At 43.3% G+C, this 16,610-nt stretch overlaps 1 protein-coding gene across 1 annotated transcript in view; it reads left to right on the forward strand.

Annotated features, from left to right (window-relative positions):
- The first annotated feature begins 3,654 nt into the window (after positions 1 to 3,654).
- Positions 3,655 to 16,610, forward strand: part of LOC124778072 (lysosomal alpha-mannosidase-like) — a 291,632-nt gene continuing 278,676 nt past the window's right edge. Inside the window, exon 1 of the mRNA XM_047253619.1 lies at positions 3,655 to 3,691. The gene's annotated coding sequence lies outside the window, so the exon portion shown is untranslated. The remainder of the gene's footprint in view (positions 3,692 to 16,610) is intronic.

Below are 16,610 nucleotides of genomic sequence, written 5' to 3' on the forward strand. Positions count from 1 at the left end.
TATATGTCGGAAATGGATAAAGATATCAAGAAAATTTTCAACATTTTTCATGATCTAGATCTTAGGAATATACCGTGAAAATACCAGCCATTTTCTGTGCATAGACTTCTTGGAAACCGCGGCTTGGTTTTGGTACGAAAAACTGGCAAAAAACCTTTTTTTGCGTTTGCTAAGAAACCGCCCACGAACTAATGGTGCCTCCATAAACCCCCTAAGAACCATCGTGGACCATATCAAACGTGAAAAGAATCAACCCATTTGCTCCATTTGCCTAAGATGGAGGATGTGTGAAATATTCCTACTTTGATCTTCTACTGTAAGATATTGACCCTAAGACGATGCTTTTGTTGGGTATAAAAACGGTCGCTAGCCCAAGGGCTATACAAAACACTTAATAACCAATAGAACTCGAGGTATGAGCCCCGAAAAAATCAAGTTTAATGCGCGTCGTTTTGGAACGCATTGATAAACATGCTGCTGCATAGGTACCGATTAGGAACAAGCTAAATACGAACGATCACATAGATACATAGATAATGTTGTGGGAAAAGCAAACCAAGCCTGCGTTGTATCGACAGTACGATTAGAAGATGCAAGAAACGTACTAAAGAGAGAGGGGACAGAGTGTCACGGACGTGATACACGAATTATGGTGTCAATCACTAAAACAAAGGCGTTTTTCGTTGCGGCGAGGTCTCCTCATGAAATATCGATCACCAAGTTTCTCCTCCGAAAGCGAAGATGTTATACTGTGGCCAACGTACAAAAGGAGAAAAGTTCATCGTAATAAAATACGAGAATCAGAACTTGCACGGAAAGATTTTAAGTGTTGGTTTTTCTTGGGCTCTGTTACAGAGTTGAAAGATAGAGAAATAGTCTGTACATGCCAGAATGAATTTTTTACTCTGCAGCGGACTGTATGTTAATATGAAGCTTTCTGGCATATTAAAACTGTATGTTGGAAGTGTTTGGAAGGTAGAAGATGAGGTACTGACGGAAGTAAAAGTGTGAGAAAGGGTCTTGAGTCGTGTTTGGGTAGCTGAGGTGGCAAAGGTCGCGAGTTCGTGTCTCGGTCCGGCACACACTTTTATCAGCCAGGAAGTTTCAGTCTGAAGATGATTCGATGAACCCTCTGCCAGGCACTGTAGTGTGGCTTGCAGAGTAGTCATGTGTACGTAGATGTAGATGTAACTGGTAGTGTAGGCGTGTTACAGACCTTCAGGTTATTTGCGATGTACCTGTTAGTTAAGTTTTGGGAACGGCGCCCAGGTCAGTCTTATTCTGCGAGGAATTCCTGCTTTTGGATTGGTTTTCGCTCGTTTTGTACTGTCGGTCAGGAAGGTGTATTCATCTACTGTTTGCCTGGTTTATTATTTTTGTTTTACAGACGTTCATTTCCAAGAAAGTGGGGCAATTTTTGGTTCTTGGATCACACTCTTTAGTTGCTGCAGACCTTGAATTACGAGCGCACCATTATCAGCAGAGCACAAATGGCTCAGATATGAGCTATTGATTTTTATTTCTTAGTTATTTAAATTTAGAGGTTTGAATACGTCTTCCAACGCAAGGGTAACAAAAAAATGGTTCAAATGGCTCTGAGCACTATGGGACTCAACTGCTGAGGTCATAAGTCTCCTAGAACTTAGAACTACTTAAACCTAACTAACCTAGGGACAACACACACATCCATGCCCGAGGCAGGATTCGAACCTGCGACCGTACCGGTCGCGCGGTTCCAGACTGTAGCGCCAGAACCGCTCGGCCACCAGCGGCCGGCGCAAGGGTAACAGTTTCGGAGGAATGGTGCTTGCCACCTCGGTGATCTTATTTGCAGATTGGAATCGTATTGATAACACTGTCTTCATCCACTATAATCGTCGTTGTTAGCTGCTCAGGTCTTCATGATTTTAAGTTTCTGAAATAATTGTTAACAAAATCAAAGTGCATATCACATGTTATCGCTTAATTTAGTGATATGAAACTTTTCTTGTGGATGCCTTCATGTGTTATATGGAAGTAAGGCACTATGTCTTCAGGCCACAGGTGGCCCATCGGAACCATCCGACCGCCGTGTCATCCTCAGGTGAGGATGCGGATAGGAGGAGCGTGGAGTCAGCACACCGCTCTCCCGGTCGTTAGGATGGTTTTCTGAGACCGGAGCCGCTACTGTTCGGCCGAGTAGCTGCTCAGTTGGCATCACGAGGCTGAGCACACCCCGAAAAATGGCAGCAGCGCAAGGCGGCTGGATGGTCACCTATCCAAGTACAGGCCACGCCCGACAGCGCCTAACTTCGGTGATCTGTCGGGAACCGGTATATCCACTGCGGGAAGGCTGTTGCCTTTATATGGAAATAAGGTAATATATATTTTTTAATTATATCGTTTATTCTTCCGTCTGGGCCTTTTTTCTGTTTAAAAACTACCGAACCCGACAATACTTTTCAATTGCATAGTATGTATGGGAATTGAATATACATCTTAAATTCCTCCCAACCCCCCCTCCCCGCTCACCACAGCCCATGTTGTCATCCACCCCCTATTTCCTTATATCTCCTCCTCCACCCTCTGTCTGTCGGTCTCCTCTGTCCCCACCCCCCACCCCCTTCCCCCTCTATATCCATTTCCGTCTGAATGTCCAGTAGAGCATTGTGTAAAAAGTTGAAGCGAACTCGTCAAGATCTTTTCGAGGGTTTTGGTAAGAACGTTCTCCTTCATACATATATACTATGTAATACGTTACAAAAGTATACAGGCTTGTCCGTCCGAATGTTAATTAGAGTATCGCCTAAAAAGTGGAAGTAAATCGCTCAAGAACTTTCCGAGGGTTTGGTAACTACACTGCTCCTTCATACAGGATGAAGAAAAATACGCGCCCGACGAAATTTTGTTAGATATATTTTTGTATTGCCAGTATGTGAAGAATCGCGCTGCGAAGTCCGAGTGCGTGAGTTTTTCTTCACTCTGTATATTACATACATGTCTATATATTATAAATATATTACAAAAATAAATAGCCTATGTCCGTCCGAAATTTAGTTAGACAGTCGCGTGAATATTTGTAGTAAATCGGCGAAGAAGTTTTCGAGATTTTCGGTAATAACGTTTCGCCCTTTAATATGAATAATTAATACGAATATGACAGCAGAACTATCGAACTGAACGCACCTTTTTTTTTACTTCTTTTTTCGTACCTAAAATTCCATTACCACGAACGAAAAAAGACCTACCAAATCAGTCGAGCCGTTCTGGAGCGATGACCTTCGAAAACTGATTTTAATTTCCGACTTTTCTGACGGATTTCCCGAGGGCTTTCTTCCATACGAACCCTGTGCTGACAATAAAGAACGCAACAGAAAAAAATCGATCACCCCGGTGAAGCCGTTCTCAGGCGACGATCTCCCACACGCGTGGCGGCTGATTTTTGTTTGTCCAGGCGTGTCCCGCAGTGCGAGAGGCGGCACCTCACCTGCTGCCGTCAGTCACCGTACGAGCGCCGATAACGGCCTCGTCTGCGTGGGCGGTCGGCGGTCGGGCGCTGAGGTGACACGAGCAGTAAGCGGTGAGCAGAGAGCAGAGCTGCTGATACAGCGGCACAGCACGGCAGAGCTGACGGCGGCCTGGCGCAGCCCTGCACACGCTGTCTGCCGGCTGTGGAGGCAGCGAGCGAGAGCCGAGCAGCGAGTAGCAGCAGGTGAGTGGCAGTAGAAGCAGCAGCAGCCCGTGGCTCACACAGGCTGCGCACCGCCGTGCTCACGCGCGCCTAGTCGCAGGGTAGCCAGGTAATAATGTACACGACCCCCGAGTGAGATTTTCACTCTGCAGCGGAGTGTGCGCTGATATGAAACTTCCTGGCAGATTAAAACTGTGTGCCGGGCCGAGACTCGAACTCGGGACCTCTGCCTTTCGCAGGAAAGTGCTCTACCATCTGAGCTACCCAAGCACGATTCACGCCCTACCTCACAGCTTTACTTCTGCCAGTACCTCGTCTCTTACCTTCCAAGCTTAACAGAAGCTCTCCTGCGAAACTTGCAGAACTGGCACTCCTGGAAGAAAGGATATTGCGGAGACATGGTTTAGCCACAGCGTGGCAATATCTTTTCTTTCAGGAGTGCTAGTTCTGCAGGTTCGCAGGAGAGCTTCCGTAAAGTTTGGAAAGTAGGAGACGAGGTACTGGCGGAAGTAAGGCTGTGAGGACGGGGCGTGAGTCGTGCTTGGGTAGCTCAGATGATAGAGCACTTTCCCGCGAAAAGCAAAGGTCCAAAGTTCGAGTCTCGGTCCAGCACACAGTTTTAGTCACCAGGAAGTTTCATATCAGTGCACACTCCGCTGCAGAGTGAAACTCTCATTCTGGAAACATCCCCCCAGGCTGTGGCTAAGCCATGTCTCCACAAGATCATTTCTTTCAGGAGTGCTAGTCCTGCAAGGTTCGCAGGAGAGCTTCCGTATAGTTTGGAAAGTAGGAGACGAGGTACTGGCGGAAGTAAGGCTGTGAGGACGGGGGCGTGAGTCGTGCTTGGGTAGTTCAGATGGTAGAGCACTTACCCGCGAAAGGCATAGGTCCCGAGTTCGAGTCTCGGTCCGGCACACAGTTTTAATCTGACAGGAAGTTTCATGTTCACGACTGTCGTCCAATTCTTCGCTAGCAGTGTTGCAGTGAACGCAGCCTATAAGAGGGTAATGACGCGTCTCAGTACATACAATTTGCTACCAGCCTCGTAGTTCGGACCCGGGAAAAGAGTGTCATTTTCTGTGTCGAGCACTAGTCGTCGTAAGCAATAGCGTGAGGACATTAGCTACTTTCTCTATTATTATTACTACCTTAGCGCCTTCTGCTTCGCTCGCGTAGACTGTAGAGTCTGCACAGTTAATATTGTTCACCTTCTAAACTTTTCACGCTAATTAAGGCCACAGAAGCGCGGACTTTTCCGAATGTATTTCTAACCAAAAAGCAATTCTGGTAGCCGGAGTCCAAGACTTCTGTTAATCGTGTTTTTTGCGTTCGTGTTGCGATATTTCCATACAGACTTTCATCCTCTAACGCACGTTTCTTTATATACAGCTGAAAACTGAAATACCAATTTACACAGATTTAACTTTAAATTTTTTTTTACTATAACGAAATATTTTCTTAAAAAGTTTTAATCCCTTATTTCACTCCTTTTAAAAAGATGGTTCAAATGGCTCTGAGCACTATGGGACTTAACTTCTGAGGTCATCAGTCGCCTAGTACTTAGAAGTACTTAAACCTAACTAACCTAAGGACATCACACACATCCATCCCCACGAAAGGATACGAACCTGTGACCGTAGCGGTCACGCGGTTCCAGACTGTAGCGCCTAGAACCTCTCGGCCACCCCGGCCGGCTCACTCCTTTAAAGGCTGACTTTCTAAAAACAGCGAAATTCAGATACAGCTAAGTCATAACACCTCTTGTGTCTCCGCAACCGTAATAGGTACAAAGACGCCATTTGGACAGTGAACTGCAGGGACAGGGGCTATCTGAATACATCATATTTCATGTTTGTGCTATTTTTTATTACAGACATATGAGGCCATCGTTGTTTTTTTTTAAATGGAACCCTATATTAAATTTTAGCGTAACATGATGGGCTTAAAAAACGGTTTCAGATATGTGTATAACGTAATATCTAGGCGAATAGTTTTTGAGACACAGATGTGTTCTCGTGTCGTGTTCGTCCTTCGAAGCGGCGTTGTCCAATGCGACCTTTCCTGCTGTGTAGAGTACATGGCGAGTCCGTCCTTACACAAACACGCCCATTTACCCGACAACAGTAATACATACTGCGATATTTTGCGCAAACATTAACTGATGATGTCGCGCAAATATTATTCAGTTATTTGACAACTGTGATACCAAAATAGTAGACAAAAAATGGTTCAATGGCTCTAAGCACTATGGGACTTCACATCTTAGGTCATCAGTCCCCTAGACTTACAACTATTTAAACCTAACTAACCTAAGGACATCACACACATCCATGCCCGAGGCAGGATTCGAACCTGCGACCGTAGCAGCCGCGTGGTTGCGGACTGAAGCGCCTAGAACCGCTCGACCACAACGGCCGGCAATAATAGGCAACATACAGTATTAAAATACTACAAGATGTTAATACATTTTAAGTTACAGAATTACAAATGTAAATGAGGAGGCCCTTATTGGTCACAATTATTTCGTACGTATTTGTTATTTATTTGAAAATATTTACTATTGATCGCAATACGAAGCAAATACACACAAAGATGCAAAATACATACTGCACGAGATACAAAACTTTACTGAAGCATGTGCTCAAAATGCTTACACTCTGCTACAATGCACATTTGTAGTCGCCGTTCGAATGATTTGTGAACGGCTGCGAGGGTGTCACGTGAGATATCAGCGCACGCTTCTATGATACGTTGCTTCATATCGTCTGGCGTAGTTGGTATTTGAGCATACACTTTATGTTTGATTGCTCCCCACAGAAAAAAATCAAGAGGGGTCAAATCAGGAGACCGGGCTGGCCACTTCACTTCAGCACGTCGTCCTACCCAACAATCTGGGAACTTTTCATTTAACAGCTGTGTAGTCACAAGGGAAGAGTGAGCAGGACAGCCGTCATGTTTGAACCACATGCACTGACGCGTAGTTAGTGGTACCTCTTCGAGCAAAATGGGCAGAACGTTTCGCAGTAACTGTGCACAGTTATTGCCATTTAGTATACCCGGTATGTCGTACGGCCCCACAATGACATTTCCGACGATGCCGCACCACTGATGCTGTACCTGTCGAAGCCAATGAGGGTTCTCTATTTACCAGTAATGCATATTATGCAGTTTCACATTACCGTGGTTGGTGAAAGTCGCTTCATTAGTAAACGACACCCGTTGAAAACATGTTGGATCATCTTGCAAACCGGAAAAATTCCTGGCGCCGTTCGAAATCGACACCGGAGAGTGCTTGACGTAATGAGAGGTGAAACGGGTGAAATCTATGCCGGTGCAATACGCGAAAAACACTTCTCTGACTTATACCACATTTCGAGGCGATAAGTCTCGACGAAACTGTAGGGTCGTTATGCGCCAACGCCAGCACGCCCTCTTCCTGTACCTCGCCGGTTGCAGTTTTCTGCCTTGTCCTCTGTATGGCGTTCCATGATCCAGATTCAAGTAGTTTCTTGCAAAATACGTGCAAGAAGCTGGCGCATAGGACGCCCACGATCAGGATACTGCTCACCTTATCGCTTTATTGCTGTAAAAGCATTTCTTCTGCTTTCACCATAAACTAGAAGCATATCTAACTTTTCCTCGTTCGTGTACATGTCTGCTCCAAGAAAATGTGACAGAAATGCGATGTCTCATTATCCCAGCAGCACATTTATACCCTTTTCTCCAGCTACCTCGTGCGTCACCTTCCGGCGTTATCGAGAAGCAGGATAACAACGTCTTCCCTGTTAAGTTCCTCAGTGGTCAACAGGAAAGGTCGCATTAGACAACGTCACTTCGAAGGACGAACACGATACGAGAACACATCTGTGTCTCAAAAACTATTCGCCTAAATATTATGATATACACATATTTGAAACTGTCTTTTTAAACCCATCATGTTACGCTAAAATTTGTCATAGGGTTCCATTTTAAAAAACCAAAGATGGCCTCATATCCTTGTAATAAAAAATAGCACAACATAAAATGTGATGTATTCAAGTAGCCCCTATCCCTGCAATTCGCTGTCCAAACGGCATTTTTGTATCTATTACGGTTGGGGAGATACAAGGGGTGTTATGACTTAGCTGCCTCAACCTATATATATATATTCTAACAGAGAAGCTAAATACCAGTTTTCGTAGGTTCAGCTTCGAAAATGAGCACGTAATGAAATATTTTTATAAAACAAAATTGTTAAGACTTTCGTGATCACTTGTTGACAAACTGCCTGTTGGCTTCTGTCTCGGGTTCTTCGGCGGACGTGTGTTTGATGATTTTTCTGACGTTTCGCCAGCACGAGTGGCTGGCATTGTCAAAGCTTCACCAACCATTGCTTTTATGCCCTATCTCACTTCTCATGTGCTGAATTGCCAAAAACACTGAAATGCATTTTTATTTTGTAACCGATAAGTCAAATACCAACTTTCAAATATGTAGCTTCAAAAATACTTTACTACTTTTTAAATAATGATGTATTAAAAAAAACTTTCATCCACTTTTTCGACACCCTATGCGTTAGATTTCCAAACTGAAACACGTACATCTTCCTGACCGAGAAACCAAAAACCAATTTTCGTAGGCCTAGCTCCAAAAGTGCAAAAACAGTGACATTTTTCAAAAACCTTTCACCCCTGTTTCACCCTATTACGGGTGGAATTTCTAAAACGACATGTACCGTATAAGATCCACACCTTGACCAAACTTCAAGCTTCTATCCTTAGCGGTTTGGGCTGGGCGATGAAGAGTCAGTCAGTCAGGACATTGCCTGTTGTATACATATATAGACTATTGTTATTATTATTATTATCCTTAATTACCGTTAGGGAGATCTATAAAACACAATCAATTTTCATGTCATATTTCTCGTCTCTTTCTGTTGTCTTCCCATGTATTCGCTGTGTTCCTTCTTCTTCCTCTCCTCCGTCTACTTTTTCCCTCTTTTCTTCTCTTTGCGCGTTTCCAGAAATTTCTGTTTTCTGATTTTTGTTCTCTGTATTTTTTCCTGCCTGTCATGCCTCCTTTGTGGATGTGCGGTTTCTTGAGGTCTTCCACAGTTACCTTTACCCAGTTGGCTTTCATTATATTTGTCGTCACGCCTTTAAAAGTCTACGCGGTCAGTCTGTTATCGCTCATCCTATGTACACATATCAAAAAAAGTTTTTCATCACCTTGGTTCCGAGAGTTCCGGAACCTGTACAGAAAAATGGAATAGAGATCAACATAAACATCATTTCCGCCCTTTTTATTGCTCATGAAAACCACACATTTTATGTTGTACCACCATACAGCGAGACCTTCAGAGGTGGTGGTACGGATTGCTGTACACACCGGTACCTCTAATACCAAGTAGCGGGTCCTCTTCCATTGATGCATGCCTGTATCCGTCGTGGCATACTATCCACAAGTTCATCAAGGCATTGTTGGTCCAGATTGTCCCACTCCTCAACGACGCTCCGGCGGAGATCCCTCAGAGTGGCTGGTGGGTAACATCGTCCATAAACAGCCCTTTTCAATGTATCCCAGGCATGTTCGATAGGGTTCATGTCTGGAGAACATGCTGGCCACTCTAGTCGAGCAATGTCGTTATCCTGAAGGAAGTCCTTCACAAGATGTGCACGATGGGGGTGCGAATTGTCGCCCATGAAGACGAATGCCTCGCCAATATGCTGCCGATACGGTGGCACTATCGGTCGGAGGATGGCATTCACGTACCGTACAGCCGTTACGGCGCCTTCCATGACCACCAGCGGCGTACGTCGGCCCCACATAATGCCACCCCAAAACAGCAGGGAACCTCCACCTTGCTGCACTCGCTGGACAGTGTGTCTAAGGCGTTCAGCCTGACTGAGTTACCTCCAAACATGTCACCGACGATTGTGTGATTGGAGTCATATGGCGTTGCTTTCAGGGTTCCTCCGAGCCATAAACCGTATGTAGTGGTCATCCACTGCAGTAGGAACACTTGGGCTGCCTGAACGAGGCATGTCATCGACAGTTCCTGTCTCTCTGTATTTCCCCCATGTCCGAACAACATGGCTTTGGTTCACTCCGAGACGCCTGGACACTCCCCTTGCTGAGTGCCGTTCCTGACACAAAGTAACAATGCGGTCGCGATCGAACCGCGGTGCTGACAGTCTAGGCATGGTTGAACTACAGACAACACGAGCCGTGTACCTCCTTCCCGGTGGAACGACTGGAACTGATCGGCTGTCGGACTCCATCCGTCTAATAATCGCTGCTCATGTATGGTTGTATACATCTTTGGCGGGTTTAGAGACATCTCTGAACAGTCAAAGGGACTCAGTCTGTGATACAGCATCCACAGTCAACGTCTGTCTTCAGGAAATCTAGGAACCGCGGTGATGCAACACTTTTTTTAATGTGTGTATGTGCCCCTAAAACCTTGCCGCTCTATACCTGATTTTGTTATCAATCTTCTGTCTGTTCGTGCAGTTTTTTTTCGGTCCCTCTGTCCAGATCCCCTCTCACTGAAGCCGCCCGTTCATGCCGCTCAGTGTATTCCTCTCTTGTTTTTCCATCTCTTTGATTTTTGTTTTTTCCTTGATTATTATCGTCTCTGAAGTACACAAGGCCTCTAGTAAGACAACTGTACTGTAGTGTCTTAATTTGACGTTGATTTGTTCTAAGTCCCTACGCCTTTTGCAGTTTCGTGATCCTTCCTTCATTGAATGTCGAGTTCAACCATGTTTTGTGTATAGTCTCTGCCAGGTATTCGAAACTCTTTAGCTGTGTTATCTTCCCGTACTTCCCCACCACTTGGTGTCTGTCCGTAGATTTTGTGTCCATGCAACACTTTTTTTTTCATAGGTGATTTGTAGTCCCGCTTTGCCTGACAGTTAGTGTGGTGTCTCTCGAGCTTTTTTGGCTGCTCTTCTGTTATTTTTTATAACAGCTGTGTCAGGAGCAAAGACCAGACATTTTATGTCGACGATTCTGTCCTTATGTCCCGCCATCTTTACCGTCCACCCCAGGTAGCTGAGTGGTCAGCGCGACAGAATGTCAGTCCTAAGAGCCCGGGTTCGATGTTAGATTCCCGACTGGGTCGGAGATTTTCTCCGCTCAGGGACTGGGTGTTGTGTTGTTCTAATCATCATAATTTCATCCCCATCGACGCGCAAGTCGCCGAAGTGGCGTCAAATCGAAACACTTGCACCCGGCGAACGGTCTACCCGATGGGAGACCCTAGTCACACGACCACCTCATGCCATCTTTACCGCACTGACTCCTTTATGCCACGTTCTGATAACTCTGTCCAGAACTGAGTCAAATAGAGAGGGTGACATTGTGTGCTGCATTTGTTTCCTGGCTTAGCTTTCTCTCCTAGTTCTCCACCTTCATTTCTTTCTCTGTGTTGAGAATGTTTCTCTACCGAAAGAGTCGTAGGCATACTGGAAGTGCACGAATTTCATTGTGGTGTTCCTTGACTTTCTCGTTGTTTTTAGACGCACCAGATCTGTCCACTGCATTATCTTCCGTTTCCTTTAGCAAAGGTATTTTATATGTGAACCGTACAATACTTATCTATAAGTTGGAACATTATTGGATCAATTATGGCCCACGTCGTATTTGGAAAGTAGGAAACAGAAGGTTGTTTTCCATTGTCGACAAACAGGGAAGAGATTCGAATGTGACTGGGGGTCATCAGAAGTCAGGAGTGCTACAGCGCAGCGTTCTGGGTTCATTGTTTTTCTTGATGCATACCAATAACCTATCGCTGAACACATCAGCTGACAATAAAACTGTTCTGGTTGCTGATGATACAAATGTTATTGTGAAAGACGTGAAACATAATATAAATGCTGTAGCTAATAGTGTAGTCAGTAAGATCACAGCGTGGCTTTCAGAAAACAGAACAACCGTCAACTGCATAAAATGCAATGCGTAGAGATTCTGACACGGAGCTCTTGTAAGAGTGAAATTTAAAGGTAGCTGGCTGGTCACACGGCCGCTGAATTCGGCCATTTGAAGTTGCTGGGTCCGTTAGAAGTATCGCGTTACAGGTTCCTGTGCCGAAACTGAATGCTGGTGTGGCTTCGGTAAAGGATTGACCGCCACTGTAGCGCTGAAGCGCCGAGCTCTGTTTGCTTCGCTGACTTCCGTTCTGCTGCCTCGTGGTTTGTGATATTTTCGGGCTCCTCTCTGTGTCCTGATCGAGGACACTCCTACGTCAGTAACGTGCGGCCACTCTGCTCTGCGGTGTCAGTTGGGCCGTTGTTCCAGTGGCTCGAAATCTCGAGACTCCGCCGCCCCTGTCCGTCTGCTCCACCGCTGGATTTCTTGTCGACTGTACTGACTCATCCAGCGAGAGGCAGCCACGTTCATGCAGTGAGCACCGACGGAAAAACAACTGCCGCTCTGCTAAGAGTTCCTTAAGCACTGTACTAGTCGCCGTGTTTCATCTCCATCAACCTACCAACAGCATTGAAGAAACCGGAGTGACAATCTTAAGGTGTTCGAATCTAAGTTGAAAGGTCTGCGTCTAGAGTTCTCCTATTCTTGCAGCGGTTGAAAATTTTTCTCTGCTTTTTTTCCTTGTGGTCTTCAGTCCAGAGACTGGTTTGATGCAGCTCTCAATGCTGCTCTAACCTGTGAAAGCCTCTTCATCTCCGAATAACTAGTGCAACCTACATCTCTCTGAATCCGTTTGTTGTATTCATCTCTTGGTCTCCCTCTACAATTTTTACCCCCCTCCCCCCACGCTTCCCTCCAGTACTAAACTGATGATCCCTTGATGTCTCAGACTGCGTCTACCAACCGATCCCTTCTTCTAGTCAGGTTGTGCCACAAATTTCTTTTCCCCCCAATTCTATTCAGTACCTCCTCATTAGTTACGTGATCTACCCATCTAATCTTCAGCATTCTTCTGTAGCACGACATTTCAAAAGCTTCTATCCTCTTCTTGTCTAGATTATTTATCGTCCATGTTTCACTTCCATACATGGCCACACTCCATACAAATATATTCAGAGAAGACTTCCTGACACTTATATCTATTCTCGATGTAAGCAAATTTCTCTTCTTCAGATATACTTTTCTTGTCTAGCCAGTCTACATTTTATATCCTCTCTACTTCGACCATCATCAGTTATTTTGCTCCCCGAATAGCAAAATTCATCTACTACTTTAAGTGTCTCGTTTCCAAATCTGATTTCCTCAGCATCACCTGATTTAATTTGACTACATTCCATTATGCTCGTTTTGCTTTTGTTAATGTTCCTCTTATATCTTTCTTCCAATACTCTGTCCATTCCTCTCGGGTACTAATAACCACTTCAGCTGTAACTTCCAACGGCTTGTTGAGTCCATGAAACGTCGAGTTGCTGCACTACGCCGAGCAAAAGATGACGCGACACGATACTGGAAGGTATACCATGACTTTTGTCACCTCACTGTATTAATTTATTTCCCGAATTTATTAGCGCAATTAAACGCTGCGTAAGTCTTCGCCATTTTTCTTCTCGTAACAATGGAATGTGTATCTACAGTCACATCTACATACACACTCGGCGTGGCGGAGGAAATCTTGTACCACTACTAATCATTTCGTTTCCTGTTGCATTCGCAAATAAGGCGAAGGAAAAACGATTGTCTATATGCCTCCGTACGGGCCCTAATTTCTAATATCTCATCTTCGTGGTCCTTGCGCGAAATGTACGTTGGCAGTATTAGAATCGGTCTGCAGTCAGCTTCGAACACAGGTTACCTAAATTTCCTAAACAGTGTTTCTCGAAAAGATTGTTTTCTTCCCTTAAGGGATTCCCATTTGCGTTCACGAACATCTCCGTAATTGAAAGTTTCTTTCCTAAAAAAATTACCCAAAAGATACATTACAAAACGAGTAAGCTGTTGATAACTAAGGGAAGTAAAATCTAATGTAAGAGGAAGGGGGAAATTTACTTAAAGGCCAGAGTAAGTCATAATCCAACATTACTTGCATACTACAAAAAAATCCTGTAGTATTCTAAGGAAATTCATTAAAATGTCCAGAAGTATACACGTCTGGAAAGATATAAATAATGCAGGTAATAAGATTGAAACTATATGGGACATTGTCTAACGGGAGGCAGGATAGCCAGTCATTGTGCAAGACTCCATAACAATTAAACTAAATGACAATGTTGCGACTGATAATCCACGAGTTGCAAGTCCGTTTAACGACCACTTTTAAACTTAGGTGCAATTATAGGATTAAGTGGTTCAGTTGAAGAAGCAAGAGAATATATTAAAAATGTCATTCCACAACATTTTAAGCAACTAGAAAGTAGCACCAACATCCTTCACTGAATTAACACAGTTATAAAAATTCTAAAAAAGAAAAGTGCATTTGGTTTTCATGGAATTAAGTTATTCCAACTTAATAACCAATGTCCTTAATCTATCCAGAATTTTTCCAGATGATTAAAATATGCAATTTTTAAACTCCTTTACAAGATAGGTGATATGAAAGATTTAAACAATTATCGTGCAATTTCCTTACCTTTTTCAAAATATTCGAAAAAGTTAATGTACTCAAGAGCTGTCTCACATTTAAGTAGGGACAATGTACTTGGCACATCACAGATTGGATTCCAAAACGTTTGTGCTGCTGAGAATACTATTTATACATTCACTCATCAAATAGTACAGACCTGAATAAGAATATATCGGCAGTTGGTACTTGTTGTGGTCTCTACAAGGACTTTGACCGTGGATATCATGACAAGATACTGAAGTTTTATGGGTCTGGTGGCTTTAAACACAGCTGGTTTGTATCATACTTGACAAACAGAATGTAAAACATTGTGCTGAATGATTCAGATAATCTCGGAAAAAGCAGAAGATTTTAGGGACTGAGGTAAAAAATCGCAAAAGGAGTCCCACAGGGTTCAATTTTGGGTCCACTCCCGCTTTACACATACGAATGACCTTTCACTTAACACTCAACAAGCGAAAGTAGTACTTTTTGCAGATGTTAATAGTGCAATAATAAATCCCATTAGAGAAAAAGCAACATAAGAGTTAGTAAATGATAGTTTCCAAAGAAATATTATGTGGTTCTCTGAAAATGGACTCTCCTTAAATTTTGAAAGAAGAAACTACATTCTGTACAAGAAATAGTCATTCCAACAACTGATGTTGCACTTGAGCAGGAGTTAGTAAGCAGGTCTGAACGATCTAAAATTTTAGGTGAATGTATTGAAGAAAACTTGAACTGGAAGAAGCATATTACTGAGCTTCTCAAACAGTTAAGCTCAGCTACTTTTGCTCTTCATATAATTGCTTATCTTGGAACCAGACTATCGACCTCCTGGCAGATTTGACACAATTCCACTCAATAATGTCGTGCAGAATAATTTTCTGGGTAACTCATCATTCAGAAAGCAAATATTGATTGCAGAAAAGAGAGTAGTAAGAATAATATATGTTGCTCAAGCAGGAACAAAATGTAAGCACCTCTTCAAGGAGCTAGACATTTTAGCTGCGTCGTCACAATATATATTTTTGCTAATGAAGTTTGTCATAAATAATACATCACAATTTGAGAAGGACAGTAATGTACATACCTATAACTCTAGAGGGAAAAATGACCTTCATTACCCATTGTTAAAGCTGTCAATGGCTCAGACAAGAGTTCAATATGCAGCAATGAAAATTTTTTACCATTTGCCCAATAACATAAAATGTCTGACATATAGCGAAGCAAGTTTTAAATGTAATTTAAAATCATTTCTCCTTGACAGCTCCTTTTCGACTGAAGAATTTCCACTTAAAATATAATATTCAGAAAAAGAAACCTTGTTTTTAGGTGTAGCTGCCTGACTAGGAATGAAAAGACAATGTAATCATTAATTAGTGGCATGAGTAGGAAAATACGATAATGTGCTCATTAATGTTAATTCTAACCAAGTATACATATCTGGTAAACTGAATCGTTCTACATCATTTCGATAAAAGAATCGCTCAAATGACCTATGGAACATGTAACTAACTAAATCACAAACAATACAGTTACGACTAACAAATACTATGTGTGTTGTTTGTCGTTGTTGTAGTTTTCGGTCCGAAGATTAGTTTGATGCAGCTCTCCATGGTCCTCTGTCCTGTGCAAGCCTCTTCATCTCCGAGTAACTAGTGCAACCCACACACTTCTGAATCTACATCTACATCTGCATCTACATGGATACTCTGCAAATCACATTTAAGTGCCTGGCAAAGGGTTCATCAAACCAGCTTCGCAGATCTCTATTATTCAAATCTCGTATAGCGTGCGGAAAGAATGAACACCTATATCTTTCTGTAAGAGCTCTGATTTCCCTTATTTTATCCTGGTGATCGTTCCTCCCTATGTAGATCGGCGTCAACAAAATATTTTCGCATTCGGAGGAGAAAGCTGGTGAATGGAATTTCGGCGCAACGAAAAACGCCTTTCTTTTAATGATTTGCAGCCCAAATCCTGTATCATTTCTGTGACACTCTCTCCCATATTTCGCGATAATACAAAACGTGCTGCCTTTCTTTGAACGTTTTCGATGTACTCCGTCAGTCCTATCTGGTAAGGATCCCACACCGCGCAGCAGTATTCTGAAAGAGGACGGACAAGCGTAGTGTAGGCAGCCTCCTTAGTAGGTCTGTTACATTTTCTAAGTGTCCTGCCAATAAAACGCAGTCTTTGGTTAGCCTTCCCCACAACATTTTCTGTGTGTTCCTTCCAATTTAAGTTGTTCGTAATTGTAATATTTATGTATTTTGTTGAATTTACGGCTTTTAGATTAGATTGATTTATCGTGTAACCTACGTTTAACGAGTTCCTTTTAGCACTAATGTGGATGACCTCACACTTTTCGTTATTTAGGGTCAACTGCCACTTTTCGCACCATTCCGATATTTTTTCTAAATCGTT

The sequence above is a fragment of the Schistocerca piceifrons genome, chromosome 1 (genome assembly GCF_021461385.2).
Source record: "Schistocerca piceifrons isolate TAMUIC-IGC-003096 chromosome 1, iqSchPice1.1, whole genome shotgun sequence".
NCBI lineage: Eukaryota > Metazoa > Arthropoda > Insecta > Orthoptera > Acrididae > Schistocerca > Schistocerca piceifrons.